This window comes from Numenius arquata, chromosome 7 (genome assembly GCF_964106895.1).
Source record: "Numenius arquata chromosome 7, bNumArq3.hap1.1, whole genome shotgun sequence".
NCBI classification, from domain to species: Eukaryota; Metazoa; Chordata; class Aves; order Charadriiformes; family Scolopacidae; genus Numenius; species Numenius arquata.
The window spans coordinates 48,498,778-48,521,979 of NC_133582.1; the positions used below are offsets into that span (position 1 = coordinate 48,498,778).

General features: G+C 39.0%; 1 protein-coding gene across 1 annotated transcript in view; it reads left to right on the forward strand.

The window, feature by feature from the left end:
* Positions 1-23,202, forward strand: part of ZNF385D (zinc finger protein 385D) — a 426,763-nt gene that overhangs the window by 911 nt on the left and 402,650 nt on the right. The gene's annotated exons all lie outside the window — the stretch shown is intronic.

Genomic DNA, 23,202 nt, shown 5'->3' on the forward strand with positions numbered 1-23,202 from the left:
TGAGCTCTGCTTTAATTCGCGCTTGTTGGTTGTCGGAGATGTTAGTCCCCAAAGTAACTTTGTGCCTTTTCCAGAGAAAATAATTTGGCTGAAGGAGTGTTTGTACTCTTCACAAGTACATGGAGCGCTGTAACGCATGCAGTAATCTTGGTGACAAAGATGTTGAGATGATGGGGATCCTGGCGTCTTAGGCGATAGGATTCTGAAAAAGGTGCTTGCTACGAAACTAATACTCCTGAGTGCAGGTCTGAAATGAAAAAAAACTAGAAACTGCTTTCTCCCACTGACTGTCACCTGGATATTTCTGAGCTAGAGTGATTTTGCAGCCACACCTCCTTTTCTCTTTTGCTTGCTTGTGCCTCTTTCATAAGGCAAAGAGGAAACAAACTAAGAGTCTGAGCAAAGGTTTTGTCAGTGGGTTTCAAAACCCCTCTAAAATAAATGACTGTGCAAGAAAGGGAGTGTTACTCAGAGAATAAAAGTGTCTGTTTAAAAATAGTTGTAAATATTTATCCTGTTAATTCTGAGTGTAGTGCTGGTAGTGAGAAGTGACTCGCATGAAAAAGAGAGTTGGTGGGATCTCTTTAAGTTATATACCTGCTATTTGTGGGTGCTATCCAGTAGCTAGGCACATAGACCAAAATCCTGGATGCAGTGAAGTCAGTGGGAATTTTGCCACTGATCTGAGAAGAGTCAGAATTGCACCCACAGACTGTGTCGTGTAAGGTGTTGGACCAAACTGAAAACCGTTGACAGATACAGCTATGCAATTGTGGCAGAGGTTATAGTACTGCAGTTTGCTGCCGTGATTAAAATATCATCAAAGTAGCTATATTATAAATTAGTTAAATTAGGTGAGATATTCTATAACTTTGTTTAATTCAGTTTAACAAAAAGGTGTGGTGTGCTTCAGTCTGTCATAGTTGCTTCTTATAAATGTTTTGTGAAGTATCATGTGACACTAAATTCTCATTTAAGTAATTACTGTAACAACATGGAACACTAAATTAAACTGCAGCACATATAGTTTGCATCCCAATTAATTTTCAACCGTGCTTTAAGGATAATCACTCTTTCTGCTGTACTGTCTTTGCAAGGTGCACTGGACTTATTTATCAGGTCATTTACTGTCTGTTAACAGCTCCAAACGAAAGGCAAAAATAAAATTAGACCTAATTTGTATGTCCCTAATACTAATTGTATGCTACAGGGAGATTTTTGGAGAGAAAGAAAAAGTGTAGTATTACTTTGGTATGCTGCTTACATTTTCAAAGTTATAGCAACACTGTTTTCCAAGAATGGACTCTAAAGTAAATGTTGGCTTTTCTAGACAGTATTGACCAATTCATGCAGGAATGGAAAATGTGCTTAAAATGTTCTAGCTAAGGCACTAGAGGGGTTATAAGTAAGATATACCTAAAAGTAAAATTGTGGTATTTGAGCTGCCAGCAATTTTTAACTGGCAAACAGACTTATGGGTTTGACTCATTCATACACGTGCGCATGCAATTATCAAAGTGAAGTGAGAACTATTCACAAGAGAACTAGGACGTATCAAAAGTATGAAATACTTTCAGTTTCGGGAAGTAATGTTGTTTTTTCCTATTCTCTTTTTGCTGCAAAACTATTTCAATAGGCCACCAGCCCGTGTCGGTAAAAAAAAAGTGGCATAGCTCTATGGATCTCAGTGGCACTGTTATGGTTGACCTCAGCTGAAGACCAAGCACAATGCTTCTATGTATGTTCAGATTAAGCTACGTTTATTTGGGCATCGCTTAAGGGTCTAAACAGGCAGGGTGCATATTGAGTTGTGAACACCTGAGCAAACTTGCTATTTAACTTAGTCAAGTTATAAGTATTTGCCAGCTTTGATGTTCTTCTTACCTTTTATATGAGTAATTATAGAGACTTTTCTCTATTTTTCAAGTATTTTAAAACACAAATATGAAGTTTTCCCTATGAACTCGTGTAGAAATTATTGTTTTATACTTTTTGTAGTTTCATACCATGTCAAACAATGTAAAGTAGGAGTAGCATTTCCAACTGTTGCAGTCTAGACAGTAAACGAAGTCTTTGTCAAGGCTCCAGCAAAAAGTTCAAGATCCTGTTAAGATGATGAATATTAACAGGCTTGTAAAAAGCCTGTTTTTAAATGATTTAATGTTGGGTTAGCATTGGCACCTTACCTGTAAAATCTCCCAGGAGCTTGAAAACCTAGATGAATGGCTAAAGCCAGAATTCTATTACAGATACTCTAAGCAGATGATGTTCAGGAGTAGCATAATGGGAACCACAGTGTAAGTCGAGTAGTATTTTACTGTACTACTAAAGAAAACTTTGAAATGCTCATGTAAAAAAATCTCTTCCCTTGAGGAGCAGATATGGAAAATTTGTGACTAGAAGCTGAGAAACAGAAAGATGTTTAAAGTTACTTGACACCACCAAAAATAACTTCTGGAGAGAAAGCAGTATTTTATATCCCTTTTTAAAGCCATGTGAAAGTTTTGTAGTGAAAAAGTAGTTGCGCATCCTTAGTATTAAAACAATTACCAGGGGAAAGGGCACAAGTAAATAGTGCTGGATGTGTGTGTAGGAGTTTGTGTGTGCACATAGGTGGTATTTTAGACAGAAAATTATTACTTCTTATTTGATTTTTTTTTTAATTTTTTTTTTTTTAACTGCTCACAAATTGTGCCAAATTTAGACTGGGGAGTGGAAGTCCTCTGTGTTGCAGCCAGCACAATGAAATCAGATGGTGTCGTGCCAATATGTTGGGTCGTGCCCATGTAGGCTGGATAAATAAAAGTGAGCTGTAGCAGCCCAGAACTCTTTTTCACCTGGACTCGCTGATTAATTTTAGTCTTCACCTGTCTAGCGATGTCACAGAACAAGACAAAACCTCTCATCTCCATTTCTGTTTGGTGATTATTCCTTCTGAGAGTAACGGAAAAGTTGTACTGTGGTAAGGATGGAAGTCAGCAGGTTATCGCTCTGGAGGAGTGGATCCTCTAACTGTGTTGAACTGATGGAGGGAGGAGAAAAAACCTACAAACCTGTCTGTTGTTTGCCTCTTGTATAAGCTTAAGATATATGCATGTATGCTTATGACTTTTGGTTGCTGTTGGCCTGGCTTGGCCTAATTCTACAGTTGATAGTAGGGAAATGAAGTTGTGCTTGAGCTTTCCAGTTTCAGATGTTCTCATCTTCACGTATTTCTTCTTGAAATATTCAGGAATGTGCTTCAGTGTTTTCTGTCAGCTTGTACCTTTTTACCTTTTCTGTCTCCTGGGAAATAATGTTCTTGGCCATATTGAGGTAGTCATAACCAAATCTTCAGTTTTGCTGGAGGTGTAGTTCTCTATGCCTCACTTATTGTAGTATTTGTAAAAGTAAGTGTCTGAAAATCATGTAGGCATTTTTATATATATATATAAAAATATATATAAAACTGCTTAATATAATAATAAGTTCCCTTTTTGAAGCAAGTAAACTTCTTTTCTCTGATAAACTGAAATAACCTGTGGGTAGACTTTAAATCTTAAAATGTTTTTCTAGCCTATATGTTCAGAAAGTGTGAACGTTGATGTTATTCCTACTTACATCTGTTAACACTTTGATGTCTCAGTCACTTTTCGGGTCTCACTAGTCAGGGTTTGCCATGTGTAGTACAGACCTTGCTATGAAGGCATGGCTTTCAAAACAAATGGATGGGTGAAGGGTTTGACCCAGAGAGCAAGAAGGTTTGGTTTACCAAACTTACTTTAGCTTGCTTAGCCTTTTCCTTGATGTAAGCACCAGCCGATACCTCTTTACTTGTGTTTTTCAGCCTATATACATAATAGATACAACTTGTTAAAGAACTTGAGTGATTTAGGAGTTAAGTTTCATTGTGTGGATGTTTCGGGGTCTTTTTTCGTTTAGTGTTTGTGGGTTTTTTTTTTTTTTTTGGCTTGTTTGTTTGTTTGTGGATTCTTGGTGTGTTTTGTTTTTTTTTTTTTTCCCAAATTAGTTCACAAGGATGTTACTGTAAAAAAGGTAATACTCTTCATGGCCAGAAATATGCATGATAAAACCAGTAGATAGCTGTTACATGGCTGTATGTGCCTTTTTCTCCCTAGTTCACAGAAGAGGTTATTTATGATACTGATAAAACCTAGCATTACAACTTGCACAATTAGAATTAAGTAATCAGAGCTACAAATCTAGCTATTATTCTAAATCTGAATTTACAATAGAATGACAAAGCCACCATCTAGATCTTAGAAGCAGACTGCAAATACAGTTTTATGATATTCATTTAAACCCAATTTTGGCACAGAAATGTAGTTAAGAAACCAAAGACTTCCCCTCCATTCCATAACCGGATTTATTTTTCTGACCTTTGTTTTAAAGAAGATTTGGAGAGTTTTAATCAGACAGAGGTCACAAATCACTTTGCTGGGAAATGCAAGATGTGCTTTAAAAGGGAAAAAAAATAATTTTCCTGATCATTTGACTCTTGCTGTTTAAAATTGTGAAGCTAGGTGAAATGATTACTCTGACAGAAGTATAGAAACTATCTCATTTTAGTACATTCTGAAGTATTTTATATTTTGAGTAACCCTGGCTCAGGGGCATTTTATACTCACATCTGGAAGTTTCCAGTCTTAGTATTCAGTTTAGTGTCTCTGCCTTTGTCTTTCCATTTAGCCTTGCCATGTTATAACAATGAATCATCTTGTCCATTAACTAAAGTTGGAATGTCTGTTTATCCACTGAATTTGTTTCATCACGTCGCCATAATAATTGATTGGAACCGCGGCAACTCTGACTGCTTTCCCATATGTATTTGGGCTGGACTGTACCCAGTGCTGTTCTGAGCAGCAGAAGGATAAGCCATCACAAAACCTGGAATATCTTTATCCTCTTAGGATTCAGCCTCTCTTTCTCATGAAACCTTAGGGTAGCATTTTCATATTCTGTCTCTGTGTATATTGGTATTTCCAATCATACCAAATCATAGCAGAGTTGCAATACACATACATGTACAGCAGTTAAACCAGGAAGGTTGTTATTGTAGCTTCGCTTTGATACGCTCTCTTTTGTTGATGGATTTTAAATTAGTGCTAATGAAAATATTGAAGTACTAAATAAAAAGTGAAACAAAACTACAGTGGCATTCTTTGATTAAGTTAATAATGTTAATAGAGCTGACGGGTGACATGGTGCAAAGGAAGCGGCCACGTGGCAAGGAGGCTGTGCCAGTAAATGCAAATTAGAATCATAGAATGGTTAGAGTTGGAAGGGACCTTAAAGATCATCGAGTTCCAACCCCCCTGCCATGGGCAGGGAAGCCTCCCACTAGAGCAGGTTGCTCAAAGCCCCATCCAGCCTGGCCTTGAACACTTCCAGGGATGGGGCATCTGCAGCTTCCCTGGGCAACCTGTTCCAGTGCTTCACCACCCTCACAGTAAAGAATTTCCTCCTAATATCCAATCTAAATCTCCCCTCTTCCAATTTAAAACCATTACCCCTTGTCCTGTCACTACATCTCCTGACAAAGAGTCCCTCTCCGGCTCTCCTGTAGGCTCCCTTCAGATATTGGAAGGCTGCTATGAGGTCTCCCTGGAGCCTTCTCTTCTCCAGGCTGAACAACCCCAGCTCTCTCAGCCTGTTTTCATAGGGGAGGTGCTCCATCCCTCTGATCATCTTCGTGGCCCTCTGCTGGACCCGTTCCAACAGGTCCAAATTCACACCTCTTGCCATGCTGAGGGGACTTGCAGGTAGCACTCTGGTTGCTATTTAAGCAGAGTGTTTTGCAAATAAATGTCCTTTTGTTAAAAAGGTACTACACTGGCAGTACTTTGACTCATTTAGCCTTAGATTACTTTGCAGTCATATCATTGAAATTTTCTTTATTTCCATGAAAAAAGCAACTTTGTTGCATTTAAAAGGTAAATACTGAAGTATGTGTTTAATAAATAAAACTAAAATGTAACACGTGTTCTTTTTAAGATGGCTTTGAGATCTTGTTTTGTGCACTCTGATGTCTGAGAATATTTTTGTGTGCTCTCTATGACCAATTTTCATTAAGAGTTGTTGACGTCGCATTCCTGTGGAAAGTATCAAAAAGTAGAAATGAGGAGTAGGAATTAGTGGGTAGAATCTTCTCCTGAAGGCAGATTAAAGTAGAACTGTTAGTTTGTGATAACGAACCCAAGAGCCTGTGGAAAAAAGTGAGAAAAAAACTTGTTATTGTCAATGACTGCATTGAGCTTTGCTATAGAAACCATTCCAGTATTTTGTTCAATACTTACCACTCTGAAGCTCTGAAACTACTGAGCTGTCTAAACTGCTGGCATTTGTAGTGAGGAGGAGGAATGGGAGGTTGAGAAGAGATACTCTTTCTCCAGAAGTTGGACTGAGTAAATTCACATAGTATAACCAGGTGTCTTCTTTTCGGCTGGTAGTCACTGTGGTTTCATGTGGGAGGTCATGGTTGCTGCTAGACAAGGAGTGGGCGTGAGTAAAATTCTTTAGGAGGTAAGCGAGCGGAGGTTTTGTAATGGGAAGCTCAATGTACGCACAAAGATCAAGGGACCCTTGCGATGCATTCACATCAGCCAGGATCACAAAACGGATGAGCTGCTGTGTTCTGTGCGGGGCAGAGTGTCTCTGGGCTTCTGCATAATTTTTAAATATTAGACATCCTGATAATGACATCTCAACATCTTTGATAAACGGCTTATAATATTCAAGCCTGAGTTAGATGGGATGGGAACACAACCTTCAATTTTTATTTAAGCTAGAGGTGTGAATTTTTGGCTGTCTAGCTATTTGGAATTCCAAGATATATTCAGGTCTGCCAATCCATTTAAAAACTGGAGGAAAGTGGTCTTTAGAACAGAAGAAATGCTTTAGGGAAACACAGTCTTTTCCAGTCTGGATGACGTTGGACTTTTGTAGATTCTCTATGGCAGGCTGCTTCCAGTCCAGGTATTGATTTCAGTTAACATTGAAGTAGCCTGAGGGGTGGTCACTTGTTTGTGTTAATGGTACAGCTGGGTGCAGCCTAAATTGCTTCAAACCTTTGGCCTACCAAGGTAATTTCTAACGAAGCAAAAAAGAACTTATCACTGTTTTTATTCATTGTGCAACAGGAGGACACCTAGCTACTTTTTCACTGAAAAGTGGTAATGTTCAGAGTACAGTAGGAGCACATTTTGTTGGGGATTTTTTTGCTGTTTGTGTAGTCTTTGTTTTCTCAATGTCCAGGCTGAGAAGCTAGTCTTAGCTCAATTACTTTACTTTTTGGGAGAGGGCTATATTACAAATGTGAAGGTGGGAAAAGGATCACCTTGCAGAAACTGTAGTGACTGGAATGAGATTCTAATCTTGTAATGACTGGATCTTGTGGGATGTAGCCATTTGCTGTATGCACTGTATCACCTGGTGAGCTTATTTTCTAGGCTTTTTGAATTCTTCTGTTTTGCCACTTGTTCCAGGGATGGAAGCAGACAAACGATCTCAGAGATCATGATTAAGTGACATCTGAGATTTTTTCAGAGTTCTTAATAGCTTTGAGCAGTTGTTCCATTGCAGGGAGGGTAAATCTGAAGATGCATCCTGGATCATGGCCAGCTTTTTTTCCTTATCTTATTCCTGTAGCATCATGATGCCAGTTTGATGACAGATGGACATTGTTAGCCAATGGCATTTGTATTCTGCAAACTAAAACTCCATTTTACTACTTTCTCAGTTAAAAAAAAGGAAAGTTGCAAAATTCTCTATTGGTATGGTAAGACAATAGTATATTACTTTCTTTTTTTTCTTTAAAATCAAGTTAAAATATTTAGATCCATTAAGTTCTGATTCTGTTCAGCATATCTAGTGGAAACCTGAGGAACGCATAGGATAATTCAGGTTGGAAGGGTCTTAAGGATGTCTCTAGTCCAGTCTCCTGTTCTGTGTAAGTTGTGAGATCAGATCAAGTTACTCAGGGCTGTCTTCACTCCAGCCTTGAGAACATCAAAGGAAGGAGATTGCACAAAATCAGGCAGCTCTTTGGCTCTTGTAACTTTTTCACAAGGCAAAATTCAAAGTCAAGCCTGAAAACCTTGGAAAAGTGGGAGTTCTAGATAATGACCATGTCTTCCTAGAAATCAGGCCAAGAGTAAGCGGTGCTAAAATGCTTCCTGAAGCATTCCTGATCGCCTGAGATATCACTTGCAAAACATAATGCAAACTGGCTCATTCAGGATGTTCCAGAAAAGGTACCATGGAAAGCTAATCATTTGCTTATACGCATGGCTCTCTGAATAAAAAGAGCAGTAAGTATTCCTAGGCTTGCAATCCCTTGTCAAAGCGCACCTAGAAACATAGTAACTTTCTGAGAAATACAGAAAAGTGTGCCATGTATCTGGCCCTGTGACTATCTGTTGCATAAATCAAAAGTGCAGGTAAGATTTTGTGTCAAGAAGCGCCTTGGCAACTCGAGTAATTGAAATGTTCCAGTGTAGTTATAGCACATTCTCTGGTCATTATGGAGAGAGTCTGAAAGGTAACGCTGTGCTATTTGGTGCTTAGTTTTTGTGTTTGGGTTTTTTGGGGGGACTTGGGGTTTTTTTGTGTGGGGTTTGTGTGGTTGTTTTTTTTTTTTTTTTGATGAGGCTGAGGGCTTCAGTCTCCAGACCGTTCTGTTTAGCCTTGTCTCTTCCTTAAATACACTTCACTTGTATCTCATATGCATCTGATTTGAATTAGAGGTCCAGACTCAATATACATTTTTATCTTTTATTCTCTTCTAAAGTAAAGCCACCAATCTCTGGTGCACTCATCTTCAACAGTGTTGAAGGAAGAGAAGCAGCGCTGAATCTACTGAGGTGTTGCCTGCCTGGATACCTACACCATGCTGTGTAGCAGAGGCCGTTTCACTAGGTTTTATTAGTAGAAAGCTTGTGTGCCTCTTGGCCCTGGACTTGCTGGGTAATTTCCCAAAAATCTGAAGAAGTAAATACAAACTCAGTGTATTCCTATGAATCATCCACTCCTCTAGTCCAAATCAAATTTAAAAAAAATAAAAAATTAAAATTGTCCGTGAACCAAGCATTCTGCATTTCACTGAACTCTAAGCGCACTTCTTGAACTCCGCAGCCAAGAGCAGGAAGCCGTAACCAAGTTGCAGCCCTGTAGCTACAGGCCTGATGTTCCCTGAACACATTTGTGAACATCAGGAGCCTTTCACAAACTTCCTGGGGCCTGTCTCTGACTTCTTTGGTTAGGAGTCTGGAAACCTGATGGTCTTGTTGGATCTGGGCTTCCGGCACTTTCTGGGTCCCAGCTTTGGGGCAGTAGCATGGCTGCCTGCTCTGGGGCTCTACATGCCACCCTGCCAGCAGGGTGGGTGGGTGGGTTTTTCTGAGTGTCCCCTGTGTCTGGCTTGAGGAATCTGCCAAAGAAGCTGCAGCTCCATTTCATCTTTATGTCCCAGTATCTTCTTGTGTAGAAACCTCCCTGTGAAATTCACAGTTTTCCAACGATATTCCTGTGTAAGAAATTGTTATGCAACGCAGCCCGCATGTACAGCCTTGCTGGTAATATATTTTCCTGGTATAAAGAGTACTGTTTTTCTTTCCAAGGAAGCACTTTATAATTTTTGGTGTTAACAGCCATTATCTCACATATCCTAGTAAGTTCAGCTATTTGGTATAATTAATTTGTTAATGCTTCTGCAGTCATGTAATAGGATAAATTGGGCCACGGGTACTCTCAAGGCACTCATCTTAAAAGATTGTTTAGAGAATCGCTTTCTGTGCTTAATAATATTTTAATATGATCTCTCATTGAGTTCTGTGGCAATTAAAGTCCCATATTTGAAATTTTTCTCTTGCTTGCATCGTCCCCAATTGTTTTGTGTGTGGTTTTGTGTTGCTGGGTTTGTTTTGTGGGTGGTTTTTTTTTGTTGTTGTTGTTTTTTTTTTGTTGTTGTTTTGTTTTTTGTTTTTTTTTTTGTTTTTTTTTTTTTAAATCTGATATCTGATTCTAACTTTTTCCCCACTGCTCTTTATAGGTTTTGCTTTTAACAAGTAGATGGGTAAGCATTTCTATCAGTACAGGTGGGAATCAGAAATCTTTGTTCGTGGTTTTCCTTGGACTTTGACACTCAATTAATCTGGAAGCACTTCTTGTCCTGCTAAGCTGTATTTCAGGATAAAATCCCCCAACAAATATAAAGGGTATATGTGGCTTTCTGGTTTTCTCTAAATTGTCATCTACACTAATGTGTTTTTCACACATGGATCTTGAGAGTACAAAGAGTTACGAACTCTGTACTCCTAGTAGTACTTCAGGCGTCAAGGTTAAGTGCAACACATGGTTTAGAAACTAATTCTGTTAGTTTAAATCATTAATGATTTTCCTAATGTAAGAAAAGCTTAAGGTATCTACTACCAAAGTTGTGAAAACTTGGCAGTGGCTGACTTTGTGATGCAAATGGCAAGACAGATTTCTCCTGTTTGTAACCTTTAATGTGTTTCTTGAGAATTAGCACTCGTGCTTGAACAGTTGTATTTTTAAATGTGTCTCTGTGTGAGAAGGTGTGTATGAAACCAGTCCTAGTAGCAGAAGGAATTATAATGAACTAATAGCTTTTTCAGGAATCTGTGTTCTCTGGTCATAACTTATTCTGAGTCTTAAATGTGGTGTAGATAAATGTGCTGTATGAAGGGCGAAGTACTTTCATTGTCAGAGCGGCACTGTATAGTGCATGTCTGTGTTGTCACATATTGTTGTTGGTATGTTTTTGCTACACAAGAAGATAGCAATCACAGCAGGCGCCACTGAGGAGCGTGGCTGGGAACTCTGCTGCCATCTGTGAGCACTGTCTGTTCATGTTGTGTGCTTGTTTCCATATGTACAGTTTAACACTTAGTCTCTACAACCAGTGGAGTAACATATCTGAAAAAAGTGATAGTGGAAGTCAGTGGGAAACAGGCATTTAATAAGTTAATTTACTCGTTTTCAATGTATGTGTTCTGTTTTGTGGGGGTTTTCTTCATTTTTTCCCCTTTTTTTTTGTTTTTTAAATCTACTACTATTTTAGACACATTTCATGAGATAACGCTGCACATTCCAAAATTGAACTCATCACTTTTGGCTTTGTACGTTGTAATCACCTCCACAGCAACCACTGTGATGCCATAAACAGAGGGTTTGACTTCAGGTGAAGAATGTAGGCAGTAAAAGCAAAAAAAAATGCATAAAGGAAAATGTGGGAGGATGGGGAGGGCAGGGAAAGTGGTTATTCTGGCTTCCTATGCAGTGATTTTTTTTTCCCAAAAAACTTTTTTTTTTAAATCTTTACTGATAGCTAAAAGAAAATAAATTCTTTTAAAATGTCAGAGTGGAACTTCCATTTTAGACGGTATAATTGAAAAAATGTATAAGCAGCAGAGTTTTATTCTGCATAGGATTTCTTTTTCTCTCTTTCCATTCATTTTAAAAAAAAAATCACTTTAGTAAATCCACCGTGGGAGGATAGTTTTGCTGCTGTACTTTTCCCAGGATGCAGCAAGAGAAATTGCATTTGCAGTTCACAGAGAATGAAATTAAACTTGCTCTGTCCTGATGAATCCACTACTCCTACACCCAGCAAATTTCTGGGAGAGACTCTTTGTTGCATGCTCTAGGAGACAGTGCCCTGAATGTACTTTCACCCGCTCTTGTGCATGAGGGAACAGGCACTGATTTGGGCCCACTATGCTCTCAAATTAGAACTAGGTACTGTGTGAAGGTGCCTGCATGTGTGTCTGCCTCCTCTCTGAGGTGTTGCTCTTGGAAGGGGAGGCTTCGAACGTGCCACTTCGCTTATAGAGGTTGAGGCTACTTGCCGTTCTGTGATATGTTTCTATGTGCTCAGAAAGAACATGGTTTTAAAGAGCATCAGGCGATTGAAGGATGCCCATTTTCAACTTGCATCCTGTCATGTTCAAAACGTAGTTGGGTGCTAAACTGTCAAATCAATAAAAAGTAATAGTAAAATGCAAATTGCATTGTGGAAACAGAAAGAGCAGACTGTTATTTATTTGTTTAGTTGGGTGGCAGTGGGAAAGGCAACTTAAACTCCCCCTTTTTCTTCTTGAGCAATAAAATCTCACTCTCTAACCCTTCAACCATCCATCTGACAGAAATTATGTACATAAACCTCTGTTTCTAGGCTTTCGTACTGTTTTTACAAGTGGCCGGTTCTTCCTTTCGGGCTGTGGCTTCTCGAAAGCAGCCTCAGGTAGACAAATGCTCAAATGACCTTAGTGCTCATGGAGCACCTTGAGTACATGCCTAACAGACCACACAACAGTAAGTACTTCCCTTCCTTACAGGATAGAAACTGAATGCGTATAATGCCTATGGAGAAAAAAATCACTGATAACAACAGAGAAAGCCCAAGGATCAGCAAGGATCTCCCTTTAATATAACGCTGATCGTGTGTTCCACAAAGCTTGTTAATGTGAAAAGACTCTCACAATATATATAAAAAAAAGTTCGTACTTTCTGTTTGACAATTCCAGCAGTTTTCATTTACATTTCAAAGCCAGAGAGAGACTGAGAGCGCTCATATCTGTAATTCCAATAGTCCCTCCGTCTGGATGACTGTTCCTGTAAAACTGACACAGTATGGGCAGTTTTCATCAATTTCATTTGTTCCATCTTCTCAGATGAGCCTTTAATCTCCTGCTTGCTGATCCCTGGTTTATAATCAGATTTGACAGAGATAGGAAGGCGGTAAATATCTTGATGTGAAAGTCTATAACAAGATAGAACTGTTGTTTTTCTCCTCACTCCTCTGGTGAGGTAAAATTTTATTTGCGAAATGTGAATAACTTTAAAGCTTAAAGCTGCCTAGTTTCAGGCCATTTTCAGGTGCATCTGTTAACAAGTAAGCTTTTTTTTTTTGTTTTCCTCTGGAAAAGGCAAGAAAAAGGCTTATTTGTTGACTTGCTTTGGAATGGTTTAGAAAACAATTTTTTGCCAACTTGATCAATTATTCTGTTTTCCCAGAGGTTGATAACACGCTGATTTCAAGTAAGACCTGAAATAATAGATATTTAACATGTGCATAATCATTTTGATTCCTGAGTAAAACCGTTCCTGAATGGCTTTAATGCTATCAATCAATAAAAACCTTACAGTTAAGTGAATGAAAACACTTTCTTTTTTTTTGCACTGTTTTGTATACATATGTTAGCTGCATAACTTCTGCATCTCTTTTGCTTCCTATTAAAATGGAAAAATCCTTCCTCTTTGCTTTTTAAGCCATCCTTTGGATAATCTTAAAGCTCAAGTTTTCCCACAAATTAATATTGTAAGAATATTCAAAATATAGAAGTTTTGGGATGTACACAAGATTAAGCGTATACCTAGGTTACATTAAACATAACGCACCTATGGAATAAAGCAGTTTTGTCCAAACTGTAAGATGTTATCAGTCCTGTTCCATTTTAATAAAGTCTTTTTTTTTTCTTTACTATTTTTATCTGGTTGTGTCTCCCCTTTAATTTTGATGGTGATGGTTGTCCTCTTCAGAAGCTGCTATTTTTACTGATGTGGCTGTGGGGAAAATGTCTTTTTGTCGTTTTGAGTACATGTGACTTACAGAACTCTGTGGAAATTACTGATAGAAAGGAAAAATCCAATTTGGGAGGTGCCTGCAGACTGCATGGGGGTAGTGAAGGACTGCATTAGTGCTCGCTGCTGGCAAATGGTAAAAATCCTTTTTTGTTGGGTCAGTGTTTCTGACTGTTTCATCCACCTGCCTTTTGGGTTCTTACTGGATGTGCTATTACAGAACTTTGAGAAAGATATTGAAAAGTTGCATGCAGTAAATGAGCATTACAATTTTCTTATTAATGCTACTTTTCCCTTTGGCAAGCTTTTCAACTTCAGAGAGTATATTTCTTCTTCTGCACTTAGAATTAATTTTGTATGCCTTGACAGCCAAGTTATTTGAAGTAGGAGTAAAATACCGCATATGGCACTCAATGAAGGTGAATACTTGGACTGAGCTGGTTCTACAAGCATATGATAGTGATCAACTGACCATGAGCCAGAAGAGAATCTTCTGGTAGGAGGGAATTGTAATGTGGATGGTCAAAGACAAAGCAGACAGGAACTGCAACAAATGGGAATGAGTTGCAAATAATTCAACATTCAAGCAAAAGTGATAACTATCATTGATTGTGCTAGCATGTGAGTTGACCTTTAATCAGTTTAGAATTAGAAATCTTGCACCTTTAGGTGAAAGGTAATAAAGTTTGTGCCCACTGAAAGTGAATTGCCTGAGATTTTTGGAGGGATTATTACTGAAAACAAAACAATTCTATATAATACATAATTTATTTATTTTTAATATATATTATATATAATTTATAGATTGATATTGATGTATAAGAATAGGGTGCCTGTTGTTGAACAGAATATGCAAAACTCCATATGAGAGGGGACACAGCATTGCCTGACTCTTTCAAACAGTTCTATATGGTTTTCTGGCAGTGAGTGAGGAGCTGGATTTAATGACTTAAACATATAGGAGCGTATAGGCAATGTTTGCACAGTGGCTACTTGCATTTGAGAACTGGGAACAGATATTCAAGGAATTTAAGGCAAGTTAGTGGGTATTTGAGTGTGGAGAAAGATGCATATACTGAGGAAAGGTAGCATCTGGCCAAGTCTGCATGCATAGAGCTTGAATGTTCTTGGCACTTGCAGAATTGCTCATTAATAGCTTCTTGAGTAAACAACTTAATTTTACAAGTGTGGAATATTTTTGAATGATGAAATATGAAATATTATTGCAGTGATAAGGAGGGCAATAGCAAAGAGCATGATTAAGAAGGAAACAAAACAGTAGAAGTAGGACAGCAGAGCCTCATGGAGAAGGTTTTATTTTTCAGATAAAGGGCATTCTACAACTGAGCTTGCACAAAAGTGAGTATAGTGGATTTAAAAAAAGTTGTGGAGAAGATGAAGGATTTAACTGGTTAAAGAAAGCAAAGAGGAGTATGATATATGGTGGTCAGCAATAATGATCAATTACACAGCTGAAAAGGGTATTTGACAAATGTCCTAGTCACAAACATAATAAAAGAGAAGAGAGATGCTGTTTTAATTTTCTCTTAATTGAAGCCAGGAAGCAAACAAGAATCCTGAACTGAAAGTCTTCTGTTCTCTATGCTCTGCCTATGGAAACTTACAGTTCTCCAAGTAGAAATACAATAATTTGTGAGATATGTAATTCATACAGTGAAACTGTTGCAGGCTTGTGTGACTGGAATTTGTCTGATTTGTATTTATCTGGAGGAAAACAACGAGGGCAGCTATCCCTCACAAATTTCAAATAGCTAGATGAGATATTAGAATAACTTGATGATCTTCTTTATTAGTAATGTCCATAGGACAGAAAATCGTAGAGACCTGCGTCTTTCAATAAACCAGTCCATGCAGAGCTAGTAGTGAATGAACAGTGACTCTCAATTCTCATCAAAGATCAAGGATATAGCAACTGCTCAGTCCAGGTTGAAAGGGATGTGTGCACAGGCTTTCTCTTTTCTCTCCTCTTTTCTCTCCTCTTTTCTCTCCTCTTTTCTCTCCTCTTTTCTCTCCTCTTTTCTCTCCTCTTTTCTCTCCTCTTTTCTCTCCTCTTTTCTCTCCTCTTTTCTCTCCTCTTTTCTCTCCTCTTTTCTCTCCTCTTTTCTCTCCTCTTTTCTCTCCTCTTTTCTCTCCTCTTTTCTCTCCTCTTTTCTCTCCTCTTTTCTCTCCTCTTTTCTCTCCTCTTTTCTCTCCTCTTTTCTCTCCTCTTTTCTCTCCTCTTTTCTCTCCTCTTTTCTCTCCTCTTTTCTCTCCTCTTTTCTCTCCTCTTTTCTCTCCTCTTTTCTCTCCTCTTTTCTCTCCTCTTTTCTCTCCTCTTTTCTCTCCTCTTTTCTCTCCTCTTTTCTCTCCTCTTTTCTCTCCTCTTTTCTCTCCTCTTTTCTCCTGTGAGTTCAGAAATATGATTCTAGTGCACAGATAGTTGGGCTGCACCTAGAACTTTTTGTTATCCGGTAGAAGATACCACTAAATAAGAATATCTTCGGAGTTAGCCTGTTTGGGATGTTTCAGAGGAAGTCAAAACAGGCTCTAGGGGAACTCTTCAATGTTGAAATTGTTGCTGGTAATGTTCTTGTTGCAAGGAAAGGAAAAGTCAGGGAAGAGGCAGTAGAATACTGTGATATTTGATGGTAGCAACTCTTTGGGGCATGCTAGGCAGCTCTGGTGTCTAAATCAAAGGATGAAAGGGAAGGTAGCATTTGTGGGAAACCAAAGGAAGAAAGATCAAAGGAAATCCTAAGGGTGCTCGTGGTTCTAAAACACTGTGGAAACAGCAATGTTAGCTACACTGTGATATTTCTGGAAATTCCCCAAAACAAGTGCTAGTGTAAAGACTGCACACCTTCATGTTTGCTATCAGTCTTTAGAGATACAGGAAGCTACAGCACAGTGCAATTGCTAGCAGAGATACCTAAAAGACCAGTGGTCGAGGTGAAAGTGGCAGATCCCTAGCTGACGGCGTGTGACTAATCATGTTACATGAAAGGTAGATAGCAGTATAGCACAGAGACTGGCAGTGGCTTAGAGGAACTGGATCCTTTATTGCCTGCAGTAGCATTTTGGAGTCCATGCCACTAACATACAATTGGCAACACACGGAAGTAATTAATTCCAATCTTTTATGCCCATGCCTCAGCCGCTTAGTTCTGGTTTTCCTGGTTCCCAGTCCAAATTTCCTTCTCCAGGCAGTCCCAGGCTCCTTAACACTCTCACTTGCCCCTGTATTTTCTTAGCCTTCTCTCTGTCTTCTGAGCCATTCATATCTAGTAATATTTTCCAGATTTCTGGGAAAACAATATGTTTCCCTAGCTTAGTTTTTCCAAAAAGGCTTTAGCCATGTTTCCAAAAACATTCCACCCGAGACAGAATTGAACAATCAAAAATGTCATTGCAATTAAAGTTTGGCAAAGTTCTAAGCAACTGCAAATGGAATCTTCCTGATTGATAGCAAATGATGGCAGTGTTAATGTGTAGTGCTATCAGTTCTCCCTATAATTACAACTTTTCACATACATTGACTGAAAAAAATTGTCAAAAGTTTGAATAAACAAATTATGCCTAGCACTCACACCTCAGAGTAATAGGAAGAAGGGAACTTAAGTAGATAAATGGAAATGAAAAATACTCTTTGCTTTGACACTGTTGCCTAATGTTCTTAGATGTGGCAGCCAAGGATATTATGACCAAAGGAAGAAATGGGTTATTTTTTCTCTTTAATGTATTGTGTATTTGATAGTGCTTTGTGGTATTTGTGTAGATATTATGCAGTATTGTGTTTTGAAAATTAAATTGCCACATTGTGTAATTTGAAAAAAGGGTGCAGACACAACATACGAACATGCATTAAATTTCCTTTTTGACCCTGTAAATTTTATTGCAGAGAAATTCAGCAGTGAATTGAAGAAGCCATATTTTATGATCTTATTTGGACTGTTGTCTTTTAAATGAGTGAACTAAATTTTCTTAAGACCTTCTTTAGAAAACAGGGTTTTCTCTCAATAACTTTTTGTGTTGGTGGGTAAGGTATTTCAATTCCATAGACAATCAGACTTGAAAAATTTATATATATTTATTGTGTTTGCCTTTTTTTTTTTTTGTTTTTTCAAACTAATCCAGCCTGGGAGTAGAATAAGTGTCTTCTAGAAATGGTTCCTATTTTCAGAGGAAAGTTTGTAACCAGAACAACTCTCCCACTTCAAGCAGTCTTCTTGCTCTTCTCCCAGACTGAGATAGCTTTACATCTGAATTAGTTTCTCTGTGTGCCCTTTATTGCTCCTGATGTAATTTCACCATTTCAATGCTGGTACACAGCCAGTTTTGCCCCGTTGCTACTATAAGTCATGTGAAGTTAATGCAGCTGGAACCACACAATTTTTAAATCACCATGCTTTAGTACTTCGGTGTTACCCAGGTTTATATCTACAGTAGTCCAGGGGTCTTAGTCTCTCTTCAGAGTGGGGAAATGTCCCAGCAATGTGAACACTGAAATGCAAAATTCTTGGCATATCTGGCAGTATAAATGGAGAAACACAGAATGAGAACCACGGCTGCTTCAAAACAAACAAACAAACAAGGGATCAAGCAAAGAAGGTGACTTTGGAGGGCTGTAGGAATACAAGCTGCCTTAGTGCCCTGCTAAAAGCAGGCTGATGTGATGGATGCATGGTGCTCCCATGTTGCCCTGAAATACCTGTCTTGGATGCAGCAAGTCCATTGGGTTCTGAAGGCAGATTTAGGTCGTCTTCTCTTCCCATTGCCTGGTGCCAGATGTGCCACTGTCAGGAGCTCAAACATGCCAGTTATGCATAGTTTCTGCCACTGTTGCAAGGCATTCCCATAAAGATGGTGGGGTGAGTGGGCGTCACTAGTCCCCAGGCACAGAGGAGGGGAAGCATAGAATTTGTTCCCTGTTACTTTGTTCCCTGCACTTGCATTAAAAGGTGAAGTTTTCCAATGATGACCGAAACAATAGCCTGGACGGGGATAATTTATAAAGTTTGGAGCAGATGGAAACAAATATGAAAATGGGCACCAAGGTGAGCTTGGCCAGGAATGTGACCACTCTGGCATTGAAGATCTTTCACAAAGCCTAAGTGGAGAATAGCTGAAATCCTCAGATGAAGATGCTGTCTTAGGAAGTAAGATGTCCTGCTTTTCTGCTGGTCTTTCAGGCTGAGATGGTTCATGCCAGGTTCAAATGTGTGCCAGAGTGGGAATGGGAATGCATGGTTGGGAAGAAAATGCAGATCTGGCAGCTGGCAGTTAGACCCACTTGGGCTGATTCAAGTGTATGACATGAGATGATAATCACTCTCCTGTAGCTGCAAACAGGGCAACAGCACTAGGCAGTGTTTATGCCATGCTTTCCTTCCCTTGATGCCATATCACCTTTTTTTTTTTTTTTTTACTCCTCTGTAATCTAAGCCTCTTGAAGGCATGCCTCAGGGCAACGGGCTCATAGTCTGTGGAGTTGTACGTTGTATTGCTGACTCTATTAGCCACTTTTCCAATCCAGAACATGTCAGTTATTGTACAAGGGCTCTGTAGGAAAAGGCTTTATGATCACCTAAGTACTCGTAAGATAAGATAGGAATGTCATCTGATACCAAAAGGGAGGAAGAATACATGCACCATTGATGCTGATATGGACACTTGTACTGAAAAAATAGTTTTGTGTAGAGTATCTTCACAGAGTTCAGGGTAGCATGGCCATTACAGAGAAAAGTCTTACGTAGCTGCTGAGGATCTGAGACATCCTTGTAAGAGGTGAAAGAGGGCAGAGAAGATGTGGTTTTCATTTCTAGAGTTAATGCTAGAAGGTGGCCAAGAAAGCAGATTAGCTGAGGAGAGTACCTGGAAAAGGCAAGGTTGTGCAGGAAGGGCATCTGGGCAAGCAGAGAAATAAACACCTCTTCAGGAGACTGTACTGTTGATGATGAATATCCTGAGAAAACCAAGCACTATGTGCTGTGATGAGGACAGGAGGCCAATTAGAAACCACTGAACTATCACATCTGTCCTGCAGCATTTTACCACCTAGGAAAGGAAGACTTTACCTTCCTGATTTATAACCTATTAACACTAATATATGAGCAGTCAGAACTTCAAGCATGTTCTGCTACAGCTCTATTGCAGTTTTATGTTTTGTTGTTTATATTCAATTAATAAACATTTTTTATTGTGAAAAACATGGTAAAAACATCTCTCTGAAATGCAGTTTCCTCCTAATAACATCAATTGCTAATAACTTGTTTGTGTAAAGACAGAGCATTCATTTTCTTCCTTACAGCAAGGAATCATTTTTCCTGCCTTCTACCCTCTAGATTCCAACTGGGAGCATATGATGCTGCTCTGACCCAGATTCACCTACCATCTGGACTACCTTTTAGAAACACCCTTTTTCATTGTTTGTAGCATCCATAAAAGCTCTTTAGCTTTGCCCCCCAATCCATTAAAGGGGATCTCAGATATAACTGCACAGATTACAGGAAAACGCAGCAGATGTATGACAGAAACAGCTGTTGCTTACAAGCATCCAGCCTGTCACCTCCAGTTTACTTTCAGTCTTACAAGTAATGAGTTCTCTTTCATTGGAGTAAGCAGAGCTGAGTTTCCAAAGACCCTGGGCTAAATGACCTCACTGCTCTCTTCCTCCATGTTAATACATGGTATTTAGCCAGGCTGTGAAGAGCCCTGGGGAAGACCAAGACCTTGTTTCTCTTGTTGGCCTCAGAAGTTCATGGAGCGGGCTAATGAATGCTGCTAGTGTTCAAACGAAACTGGAAACCGCAAGCAGGTGGCTGTTGCATCCATGAGATTGGCTATGTGAATTGATGTATCGGAACAAAAATAGCTTGCTGCATATCACTAGGAACTGAAGTCTTGAATTTCCAGATGGCAATGACCATGCTTAGCACAAAGTTAAGAAACAGCTCTCATGCTGATGGAGTAGCACTGAAAATCATTTCAAATGAAGGCATTTTCCCCAGGAGTTTTTGTTTGATCTTGTGTTACCACAGTCACAGATTTAGAATGTTAATTTGACCAATGAACCCTTTCTAGCTGATCAAGCCTCAAAGTATTGATAACTTTGAAGTTGGTCTAGGAAAACGTTTGGAAAATACACTTTTCGATTCTTATCTCCCATAGAGTTCCTTGTTGTTCTCATAACTGTTTCCTATCTCATGAAACGCAATGCAACCCCCTAACAGTGAAGAACAGAAACTAATTGACTGCCCAGTGATGGTCAACATCATGTATGTTGTACGTTGATGTATGTTGGAAAGTTGGTGTGTAGTAGTCTGCTGTTTTTGAAGAAATCTACGTTGTAAGAAAAAGCAACATCATCTACAGATATCTGATATATAACCTGTGTCACTGAATGTCTTAACAGAAATTAGTTCTCTTACACTCCTTTTGTATTTTTTGCAATGCAACTAAAATGCATGTACATGTATGTAACTTTTAAGGTTAAATTATCCTTCTAAATTTTAAATGAACATGTGGTAACTGTCTGCTTTTTAGAAAAAAATAGCGTGTAAGTTTACTGTCAAGAGTTGTCAGAAAGTTAGCACCTTTGAGGAAATTTTAGATAAAATTCAGATAAAAATAGTTTGAAATTGTAGCCTTGCATATTTGTGCATTACATCTGACTCTGTTAGTTACAATCCTTCAGTTAACGAACAAAGGTGATCTATTTGTCTGATTAAGACCAGTGTGGCTGGAATTTTGAATTTAAGAACAAATGTTTTCCTTACAGAGTCCATAATGCAAGAATTGTTTGGTTTTTAATTTTTTTCTTTTTTCCCAATCCTTCAAAATAATAAAGAACATAATAATCTCCTTATAGGAAAACTTGAAAAAAAAAAAAAAAAGCTAAATGCACTACACTATTTCAGATTGCTTGACCTATTTAGGAAACTAAGAACTTCAACCTTTTGGACTTAGATGCCAAATACTGATAGAATTATCAAGGAGTGTGCCAATTGTTACCAGTAAATATGAAACACAATGAGGTCACTGAAGAGAAACCAAAGAATTACATGTTCAGTTCACTGTCAACTAAAACATGATTTGAACCTTAAAATAAATTTTCCATCATTACTAATTGCCAGGGCTTTTTAGAATCATGAGGTAGACATCACTGTTGTTGGCTTTCCTGTTGTAAATGACACATGTTCATGACACAGTCTGAGAGGAAAACAAAGTTACTATCTGAGACCATCTGAAATGAAATAATGTTGTGATTTGTGCCAGATGGGTGCCTGAGGTAATTACAATGTCAGCGCTTCCTAAGTAGGGTAACGATACGGACCTCATTCTGGTTAGTCCGGAGAAGTCTATTTTGATGAACTTTCTTTCAACTCTATTTAGCTGAGACATATGTTAAAAAATAACCTAATGGGATGTTACTGCAATCTGTTTGTATTTCCCCAAGCTTTTGAATACACTACTGCCATAATTATACCCATGGTGTTCTGTACAAGTACTGAGAAAGAAAGGCTAAAGCCTATTATTTTTCTACTTATTATGAAGCCTAAAGAATCTCTGTCACCTTGATATCGGGGCTTGTTATGAGCAAAAGAGTCTTGACTTGGGAATCTCTGTTGAATTTTTTTTTGCCAATTATCAGAAACTTCTGATCATGGATTTGGGTATTGAGAGGGTGGAAAAAGAAAAGAACATAATTAAATAAGTCAACACCTTTCCTCCCCCTTCCCCAGACTCAGCTTAACCTAAACACCTATCCTAACCCCTTCCTGGTCTCACCTTATCTTCACTGCAGGTTTGGTTCAGTGTGACCCAGCTCCTTTGGTGAGGTGAAGAGAACTGTGGGAGGTGGGGTCATGTACCATAATGGTATATTTCTACTCTTCTTTGTTTTACTGTTCTTCTTGCCATTCTCTTTCTTAATTTCCCTGTTCTAGGGTGGCATCCACAGGCCAAAGTCCCCTGGGGGAGTGTCCCTGCCCTGGCAGGGGTTCCCCGCAGCGGCAGTCCTTCAGGGGTGTTGCTGCCCTAGCATGGGTCACCCATGGCTGCAGTCCTTCAAGGGTGTCCCCCTTTAGCATGGAGCACCCGCTGCCCAGAGCGTGTCTCCCACGCCTCGCGACTGCCACTGGGACCCTGAATCCTGCCTGAGGTTTTGGGGGGCTGATGGGCTGTTTATGGTGGTTCCAGAGATGGCTGTGACCAGTGCAGGGCTGCCTTCTACACAGGGCACCGCCGCAGGCCTCAGCTACCGAAACCCTGACCCTTGTTGCCCAATAGGCAGCTATAATGCAGATTTTCTCCAATCTCACATTAAAGTTTTACTCTGCAAAAACAGTGCACAGACTTGAATCTGCACCACTGAACTATATAAGGTTTTGGAGTAAGTGGTTGACTTCAAGGAAGGGTTGTCTGATGAATAGCGGGTAAAGAAACAAGACTGTAAAGAATCGTTTCTTAAATCTTAGTTGTCTCTTAGTCCTCGTGTCTCATTAACATTGGAGTCATCTTTCACTTTAAATAACAAAAGACAGCTGTATTTCCTCATGGGCTCCTTCAGGATTACCTCTGAGAGGTAAGCAGCATGCTTGT